The sequence below is a fragment of the Squalius cephalus genome, assembly GCF_949319135.1.
Source record: "Squalius cephalus genome assembly, chromosome: 4".
Lineage (NCBI taxonomy): Eukaryota > Metazoa > Chordata > Actinopteri > Cypriniformes > Leuciscidae > Squalius > Squalius cephalus.
In genome coordinates, this window is record NC_137125.1 from 46,526,598 (window position 1) to 46,536,471 (window position 9,874).

At 36.4% G+C, this 9,874-nt stretch overlaps 2 long non-coding RNA genes across 2 annotated transcripts; both read left to right on the plus strand.

Moving 5' to 3' along the window:
* Positions 1 to 895: 895 nt before the first annotated feature.
* On the plus strand, positions 896 to 6,699 carry LOC307157515. The gene is made up of 7 exons (XR_013821017.1): positions 896 to 1,602; positions 2,374 to 2,530; positions 2,771 to 3,286; positions 3,380 to 3,418; positions 3,658 to 3,737; positions 5,938 to 5,981; positions 6,115 to 6,699. It is a non-coding gene; the product is annotated as an uncharacterized lncRNA (long non-coding RNA).
* Positions 6,700 to 9,263: 2,564 nt separating this feature from the next.
* Positions 9,264 to 9,694, plus strand: LOC307157520. The gene is made up of 3 exons (XR_013821021.1): positions 9,264 to 9,352; positions 9,438 to 9,552; positions 9,632 to 9,694. It is a non-coding gene; the product is annotated as an uncharacterized lncRNA (long non-coding RNA).
* The last annotated feature ends 180 nt before the right edge of the window (positions 9,695 to 9,874 follow it).

A 9,874-nucleotide genomic window follows, 5' to 3' on the forward strand; every position in this document is an offset into this window, starting at 1 on the left:
GGAATGGCATGGATATTCAAGTGTACTTTCCTTAACTATATTTAAGTTCCCTATGAAGAGTCAACCTTTAACTTTGAAAATTCCCAGTTTATTCCCATAAATTCCTGTTAATTCCCTTACATTCCCATTCATTCCCATGGAAAGTTTCCATCTTTGAAAATTCCCAGAATTTTGCAACCCTGTAAATAAATTCCACTTGTGATTTTATTTTTGAAAGCATTCTCACTTTACAGCATTTTAACAGAAGTGCCAGTGCTTTTCACAGTACTATAGCTTTGCAGGAAGGTTTCTTCAAGCGTCTTGGAGACGTTCCCGCAGTTCTTCTGGATTTAGTTTGTCTCAATTTATTCTGTTTCTTCATGTAATCACAGACGGACTCGATGATGGTGAGATCAGATCATACTGGCTGTTGTCAGACTCCTTGACAGACTCCTGCATGCACAAATCTCACTGGATTATAACAATTAATGGCAAAAAGATATAAATAACTGATTTAAAAGCATTTGGGGGGGGGGTATTAACATGCCTTAGACTTTTGCACAGTATATATATCTATTTATTACAGACACTTGACATATTATTTCTAATCTTGCTCTTTTTTTCTTTCCAGGAATGCCCGGGAGCACCAAAAAGACATGCCCAAGTTGTAAGGCCACTATCAATGTGGCCTTCAAAATTTGCCCTGAATGCAAAACTTGCCAACCATACAAGGAAAAACTTAAAGGGGTGGTTCGGGATTTTTGACATCGGACCTCATTTTTAAGTCAGCCTGGTTGTTATTCATCAGTGGAGACATTTTTTTTTTTAAATGATCCAGTCCTTATATTTGGATAGTTAGCCGATGCTAGGCTAGCGCGAGTCAACGGTAGATGCGTTAGCCTGCCATTAAAAACCGTTTTACCCACTCCACAGTGCACCAAACGCAAATCAATTATAACACTAGACTATCGATGCAAATGTCCGTTGAGAGAATAATGTTAGAAATCAAACTTACCTTTCATCTCAATGATCCCAAAGGAACTAGTTTCTCAGCAGCTGCGGAATTTTACTTTGCTCCGGTTAGTAATGCGGCAAAAAGTAAACAGAACAGAAGCGCTCTACAGTGTGTGTAGTACATGTGTGTACCGGCTCACTCGGTTGCCTAGGTAATCAATATCACTCCGCTGCTGCTGTAGACAAGGCTTATGATTACAGGGAACAAATTATAACTAATGCAATGTGATGAAAGGTAAGTTTGATTTCTAACATTATTCTCTCAACGGACATTTGCATCGATAGTCTAGTGTTATAATTGATTTGCGTTTGGTGCACTGTGGAGTGGGTAAAACGGTTTTTAATGGCTGGCTAACATCTACCATTGACTCGCGCTAGCCTAGCATCAGCTAACTATCCAAATATAAGGACTGGATAATTTAAAAAAAAAAATGTCTCCACTGATGAATAACAACCAGGCTGACTTAAAAATGAGGTCCGATGTCAAAAATCCCGAACCACCCCTTTAAGAAAAAAAGAGAAAATTTTAAATTAATGAAATCTGATTGGGCTGCTTCCATACAAAAAAACTGCAACAGGACTGTAGTTATTAACAGCAGTTATTTTTTGGTAAGTGTTTAACTGCAGGTTTGTAATGATAAGTGACACCTTATTACTTAGTAATTTAGTTTAAGATAATTTTTATAAAATCAATATTTTTTATTATGTTATTAATATGTGAGATGTTACATGTCAGTGAAATTTTAAATGTTAAAAGTAACATTTTGTAATGGAGACAGTGGATTTTGCTCATGAAACACAAGAAGGGGGAATTTCCGTTGAAATAATTGAACCATTTCATTGAATGTAAAAGTTTACATTAAAAAAAAAATGTTCTTCCCTATTTTTCATGGATAATGACCAGTGTCCTTTCTCTTTAGATTGATGTATCCATTTTAAGCAAACTTATTTATTATTGAATTGGTAACACTTTACAATAAGGTTCATTAGTTAACATTAGTTAATTTAATGTATTTACTAACATGAACTAACCATGAGCAATACATTTGTTTCTGTATTTTTCATATTTGTTAACGTTAGTTAATAACAATACAGCTGTTAATTTTTTGTTCATGTTAGTTCACAGTGCATTAACTAATTTTATCAAGATTTTAATTAAGCATTAGTAGGCTAAATGTTGAAATGAACAAAGATTAGTAAATGCTGTATACGTGCAGTTCGTTATTAGTTGATGTTAACTAATGTTAATATACCTTAGTTTAAATGTTAACATTAATGTTAATTAAGTTTAAATGTTAATTAATGTTAACAAACCTTATTGTAATGTGTTACCATTAAATATTGTGTATAAAGTTGTTAAATGCATTTTTTTTTTCCCAGCTTGACAAGTTGGCTGCCCTCAATCTCCATCCCATTCTGCTTCTTGGGAAGAACAGTGACTATACAATTGTGGCTGATGCCATTTTAGGTGATGGACATGTCATAGATGATGATCTCCTCCAGAGGTTGAAGGCTGTCTATGAAGCAGTGTTAAAAAGTTTGTATTCTTATATTTTCCTGCTATTTCTTGCATTACATTTAAATAACTGTATAATACCTACAGCCATTTATTGTACAGTTTTTGTTTATTTGTAAGTGTGCACTAGGTTGGGCAATGTATCACTTTTTACAAAAGATCCATACCAGTTATAATTTCTTAATCTAAACACTGATATAATAATCCCTGTATACATTTTTGTTATTGCTATTAATTGAAAAATTTGTTGTCGTCCTAAAGTTCATTTTCAGAGAGAGAAGAAGGGGACTGCCCCAGATACTGAATTGACCACCAGTACCGCTGATGAAGAACCACTGAGAGACCAGCCCATCACTGCTGAAGAACCACTGAGAGACCAGCCCATCACTGCTGAAGAACCACTGAGAGACCAGCCCATCACTGCTTAAGAACCACTGAGAGACCAGCCCATCAATGATGAAGAACCACTGAGAGACCAGCCCATCACTGATGAAGAACCACTGAGAGACCAGCCCATCACTGCTGAAGAACCACTGAGAGACCAGCCCATCACTGCTGAAGAACCACTGAGAGACCAGCCCATCACTGCTGAAGAACCACTGAGAGACCAGCCCATCACTGCTGAAGAACCACTGAGAGACCAGCCCATCACTGCTGAAGAACCACTGAGAGACCAGCCCATCACTGATGAAGAACCACTGAGAGACCCACAACCAGTGGCCTCCACACTTCAGTCCCACAAGCGTAAATCATCAAGTGCCACCAAAAAAAAAAAAGGTAAAATTATGCATAAAGCTTTTAAACAATTAGTTATCAATGTGAAATTTCTCTTCCCATATTTTTTTTAACAATATAATCTTTCATTCCCAGAGCCAACTAAAAAAAGAAAAAAAGACCAGATGCATAAAGGTGAAGTACATCTAAGGCAAAGATTCTATATTTTAAAAAATGTTAGTTGTATACAACTATACAACTTGTATTAAAGGTCAATTTTTTTAAAATAAAATATTGTATTTTAAACTGAGCAAAATTATGGAAGTCTACAGTTGCTTCAGATATTCCTTAGCCCTGGCTCTGTAATCTTGACTGCTCTCTGACTGTAATGAGATGGTTGAGGCTGTTCTTTTTTCTTCTTCTTTTAAACACAGACAAATGTGCCGAATGCTTCGAACGGCTGGAGAACAACAGCTTCCCATTCCAAAAAATTGTAAAAAAGAGAATGAAAAGAGTAAGTGAAAACTAGGGATGCACGAGATATCGGCCGATATATGATCATTTTAATTTTATTGTTATCGGCCCAATACAAAAAACAAATTGGTCGATATGTTAAAGCCTATAAATGATGTATGTTTCCTTAAGCTGAAACACTTCAGATGCACACTGTTCACCATTATGGTTTTATAATGCTTAAAATATGATTGGAATTCCTTCAAGAAAAAGAAAACTTAGTTTAGTACAACATGTGAAGCACAAGTCTGTCATATAGGCTACATAAAATTATGAGAACATCATTATAATTGTGTGCTCGGGACATGGCTTTTATTGGTGAGGCTTTTGTTTTTGTAGCCAGGCTCTCAAAAATTATCTAAAAACTTGGATTTAAATTTATCGGCTGATATATATCGGTTATGGGCTTTCAAATATAAAAAATTATTGGTTATCTATCGGGCGAAATGATCAGTGCATCCCTAGTGAAAACACTTCTTAACAAATTCTGATTTCTCAGTTTTGCCAGTTTTATATACTACATAAAGGTCTAAAAATAGCATTAACTCAACATTTAAAGGAACACGCCGACTTTTTGGGACTTTAGCTTATCTCCCAGAGTTAGATCAGTCCATACATACTAGGGCTGTCACTTTTTATTTGATATTCAAATATGCATTTCGAACATGACGTGAAATATCCGAAAACGAACTATAAATAAACTATCCGGTTTTTAAAGTGCCATGTTTTGCACATTTTTTACAGTCTATGATTAAATCGTTTGCTTTTTATTTTATTGTTTGCCATCTCATCCAGTAGCAGCCGCTCTAAACGTATTGTAGCATAGGCCCATGACCAAATCAAGCGAATAATAGCCAATAGCCTGCTTGTTTTGAAAATGGAAGATAACGACAAGACTAAAGAGACCGTGCTGTAATTCCTGCCTATTACACACATACACACACAACCCACAGAAAAGTCAGTATCGAGTTCTCTTTCGAGCTTGAACAAACCACAACACACAAATTATGCCAAATGTCCATTTTGTCGAGTGTCCTCATAAGTGCAGTCTTAAATTATTTAAATAAAGTCTTAAATGAACGTAGAGATTTGTGAGAAAATGCAACGCGTCAGATCGCGTCTCTGTCCACAACGGCTGGTCTAGAGTGTCATTAATTTTAATCAAAGAACAAAGGTAAGAGTAAATTACTCACTCCGCTATCTTTTAACACATCTCCGGCGAATGGCTTTTTCACGCAAAAGAAAAACTCTTCATGAAGCGCAGTGAAATTCAGCGACCATGTGGCGTTTCCTGATGGATCGAGGTTGTTTGTTAACTTCATTTTACATTTTACTCGTAGATATTCGAATATTTGACCTTGTTATTTGTACACACTGTGACTATACAAATCAAAACATGTAAATAGGAAAATGTTGGCATTATTTTGTCACTTATTGGGAGCAGTATGCTAGCTGGAGCCGTTTGCCTCCAGTGTTTGTGGTAAGCTAGGCTAGCGGTGGGTGCGTCAGACAGAGTTACGGCACACACGGAGATGAAAAGGGTATGTATGGACTGATCTAACTCTGGGGGATAAGCTAAAATCCCAAAAAGTCGGCGTGTTCCTTTAATGTGCTGTTAAATGTGCTAAAGTGGTCTGTAATTTGTGTTATTTTTTTGTGCATTGGAAAAAACTGTTTGATTCCACTAATTGAATACAAGTCATCTTTTTTGTCATAGTGCTGTATAAAATACAGACTGTTTTAGAGCAGTGATCAACAGGAAAATAATGATTCGATGGTGTAAACGGTTTATTCTGTTTACTCCAAATAAGACAATAGTGTAATTTTTCAGCTGAAGTCATTATATCAGCATTACTTCAATTTTATTATATCTATCTATGAATCTATCATCAATAATGAAGTTGTTCAATTCAGCTATATAGCAGTTCTGCATATATATATATATATATATATATATATGTATATGAATAGATTAAATGCAAAAGCCTCCAAGTGCCATCTGAAATTATCATTCCAGAAGAAAATTTCAGATGGCACTTAGAGGCTTTTGCATCTGAACTCTTCATATATATATATATATATATATATATATATATATATATATATATATATATATATATATATATATATATTAGATTTTTGGGGGGAAATTACTTGTTCTCTAATACACTACAATTATCCCTCCCCCATTTGTACCACAGGGGAACATAGAAGTCCTTGTAAAATGGGCTCCTTGCACATCATGGTATGTACTGAATTGTGAGATCAATATCCTGGCATCATTCAATACATTTTAAATGGTATAGTTTGTGCCTAAATCAGGTTTATAAAAGTTACTTGACCTGAATTGTTTTTTGTTTTTTCTTCTTTTGTTATAGTGGAATCAAGTGGAAAGACTCTTGGGAGCCATCTTCTTTTGTTGGGATTTAATTTTTAATTATTTTTTAAAGGGTTAGTTCACCCAAAAATGACAATTCTGTCAGTAATTACTCTCCCTCATGTTGGTCCATTCCCGTAAGACTTTCGTTCATCTTCGGAACACAAATTAAGATATTTTTGATTAAATCTGAGAGCTGGCTCACTCCTCCATAGGCTTCTCTGTTATTGAAACTTGCCGGCCCAGAAAGTTAGAAAAGACAATGTTTAAAATAGTTCAAGTGACTACAGTGGCTTGATCTTAAGTTTATCAAGAGACGAGAATACTTTTTGTGCACAAAAAACCCCACAAAAATAACAACTTTATTCAACTATTGATTTTCTTCTGTGTGGGGCTCTTAGTGAGTTCACGTAGTGTAACAGCGCAGCGCTTCTGGGTTGTACGTCAGAACGTAGCTCACTATTGGCCAGCATCACATGCATCACACACGACCACCTACATTATGGCGTCTCGTTGTTTGATAAACTTAAGGTGGAGCCACTGTAGTCACTTGAACTATTTTAAACATTGTCTTTACTAACTTTCTGGGCCGGCAAGTTTCAATAACAGAGAAGCCTATGGAGGAGTGAGACAGCTCTCAGATTTAATCAGAAATATCTTTATTTGTGTTCTGAAGATGAACAAAAGTCTTACGGGGTTGTAACAACATGAGGGTGAGTCATTACTGACAGAGTTTTCATTTTTGGGTGAACTAACCCTTTAAGTAACGTTAGCAAAATCCTAAAGGCTGTTTTGTAGCCGTTTGAAGTCTATAATCATACTGTTGTAATCATAGCAAAAATAAAGGTACATTTCAAATGTTTATTCTGACTATTCAAGTATTTTTTATCTCATTTATAATTAGCTGTGATTTGGAATAAAGTAGACACAAAAATAAAATTTTTGCTTTTACCCATTTTATGATAGTTAATAAGACAGTTATGTCATGAAAACTCTCAGAGTGATTGGCTTGGTAATGGATATGACAATGTTGTATTTTTGGTCTTGGTGGAATAGCTCTACTAATGCTTCTGTAGAGCAAGTACGGGACTTGCTACTCTCAATACATACACAACACACTGCTGTGAGCAAGTAAGACATGCAGCTGCTGTACAATATAGCGTACTTGAATTACCCATACAGATGGACCTGGAGGAGATAAAGAGTTTCTGAAAAGTGCACTGCTAAGGTAAATGCCCAAGTATTTGAAGGTTGAGCAGCAAGCTCATTGGCTACTGAAACAGCAGGAACCAATCAGCTGTGCACCACAGAAGATTATGTAAATATGAACAGGTGAGTTAAAGGACCTATTAGCCTACACCATCTGTATTTCTCATACCTCTGTTTGTTTACTTTCAATCATATTGCTCTGTAATCCACATGGATAATTTACTTAGTCATAATTTTCAATACCAGCATGCCACTCAGGTATGATACACACACTAGACAGTGCTCGAAGTGGGCCGGTACTAACCAGTACGCAGTACCGGCACTTCTACAAAGTGAATACAGTACCTGGTTCAATGTCTTTATTCAAATGCAAGCTATAGTGCTGAGCTGAGTTCACACGTTAGACCCAGTGAGAGTTTAATTAAATATTCTGTCAAAACGTTTCACTTTCTTTTCTTTCTTTTTTTTTTACGTAGAAAGGGTTTTCTAGATCTGTCAGTACAGTACAGGACCGTTAGACTGAATTTTTACAATGTAATATTTATTATAACATTGGTTTTATAATGAGATGTTTGTAGGTGGCGATAACCTTAGTGGGTGGAGGTTTATTCTGTGGCTCAATTGTTTATTTAGGTGGATCAGCATGGACACACTGAAGGAGGGTCAAAACAATACACAAAGCTGTGTGTTTGGCTTGATGAGGACAAAGATGGTCAACCTCTGCCAAAAAGATGTAGAGCTGGGGAGAGACGAAAGTGAAATTCAGCTAACGTTACTGGTTGTTTTCTTTTTTTTATCAGTAGTTGCATTCATTATTCATTGAGCAAGTTCTAAATGGATATTCATATTTTTGAAGTTTCTTCAGCAAGCGTTACACCCTCCTGTGCTCTGTCTACCAGCACAACTGAAGACACTGACCATTGAAAATGTAGGTTTTTGTCACTTAATACTTGTTTCCTCATTTGTTATGTGGTAATTGTCCAGATTTACCATTGCCTTCTTCCCTTTTCATTTTCAGACTCCCTCATTCAAGATGTCCGAGACCTCTTGGGAAGTGGTGCTGAACAACCTCTCCCCTCACACTGGAGGAACAGGCAAACTTCCTCTCTGGAGAATTGGACAGTAATAAGGCCCTTCATGGAGAAGCCGAAGGAGGGGGTTTGCCATCATTGTGGACACAAGGCTGCAGTAGATGTGTAGGGACTGTTTACCTCGATCACTCTACTGCACAGCCTGTGACCTTTCCACACATGAGGCCCTGGTGCTTCATAACCATGTTCATAACAGAGCATCCATGGTGGAGGGGTTCTTCAGACACCTGCCGCCATCCACTTTGTTCAGCAGGATGAGGGAGGGAAGTTCTCCTATTATGAAAAAGGTTGTTTTTATGTCTCAGGTTATATAGGCTGTTTTACATTTTACACGAACCCTGGTTTACTCCAACAGACATGCTGGATGAAGTTTTGTTTGATAGAAACAACACCCTCACTGTTTCATTTACACTAATATGTAAACTAATTCTGCTTTTTAGATTGCATGTTACTAATCGTTCCTCCCTGCTGCGACTGCTCCACTGGGCAAACAAGCTTTTCCAAGGGAAGCCAGTTATTTTAATTGGAATGAATGGTAACTTGTCTTGTCGATTACATCCATGGAACAACTGGACATGTAAGCTAAATTTATATTTCTTCATGTGTAACACCACAATTTCACATTTTTATGAATGCTTGCCAGTTTTTTTCCCCAAAATTTAAAAATTATTTGGTTTATTTAATAATAGAGCAGCATTACTCCATCAAATGCCATAATACCATGATTTACATCTTATTTTATAAAATGTAACTGTGTAAATGTATTTGCCCTCATCTGTTTAAGAATCCAGGAAAAAGGGAGATTTAGGTGAACCTAAATTACTGCACATACATTGTGTGTCAAGTTCGCACAGACATGCTAACAATCCAAGCACAAGTGGCTGGAACAAGCGAAAGGCAGACAACCTTGACCGGACATTGGCCAAAAGATACATCAAGGTACTAACTAGGCAAATATGTATAATAACATTTTTGTTTTTAAATTGTCTCAGCATTTGTTAACATGGACATTTCTTTTCAACAGACCGTACAAAGGATTGCAGAGGCAACGAAGGACCTAGAGAAACTCACCGTTGAGTTATCTTTACAGCAAGACACAGTCCAGCAGTGGGTGTCTGATGTTCAGCAGTGGACCTCAGGTACTTTGAAAAAATTATTTAATGGCATATTTTAAAGAATCAATCGCTCTGCTCTTAATTTGTTTGTTGTCGTACAAAGGAGCAACAATCCAAAATGACCTGCAGAGGACCATCGAGGGGCTATATTTGGGCATCAAACCGCGAAAATTTCAGCTGTATCATCAGTCTGGTGAGAGCAGAAAAGGCCACTAGTAATGCAGATTTGTGAAAAAATTAATTCACTACTGATTTATACATAGTAAAAATAGCAAAGCCATTTATTAAAAAAAAGTATGTTTACTACAAGTCAGGGCAGCATACTGAAAAACTGTCAAAATCATAA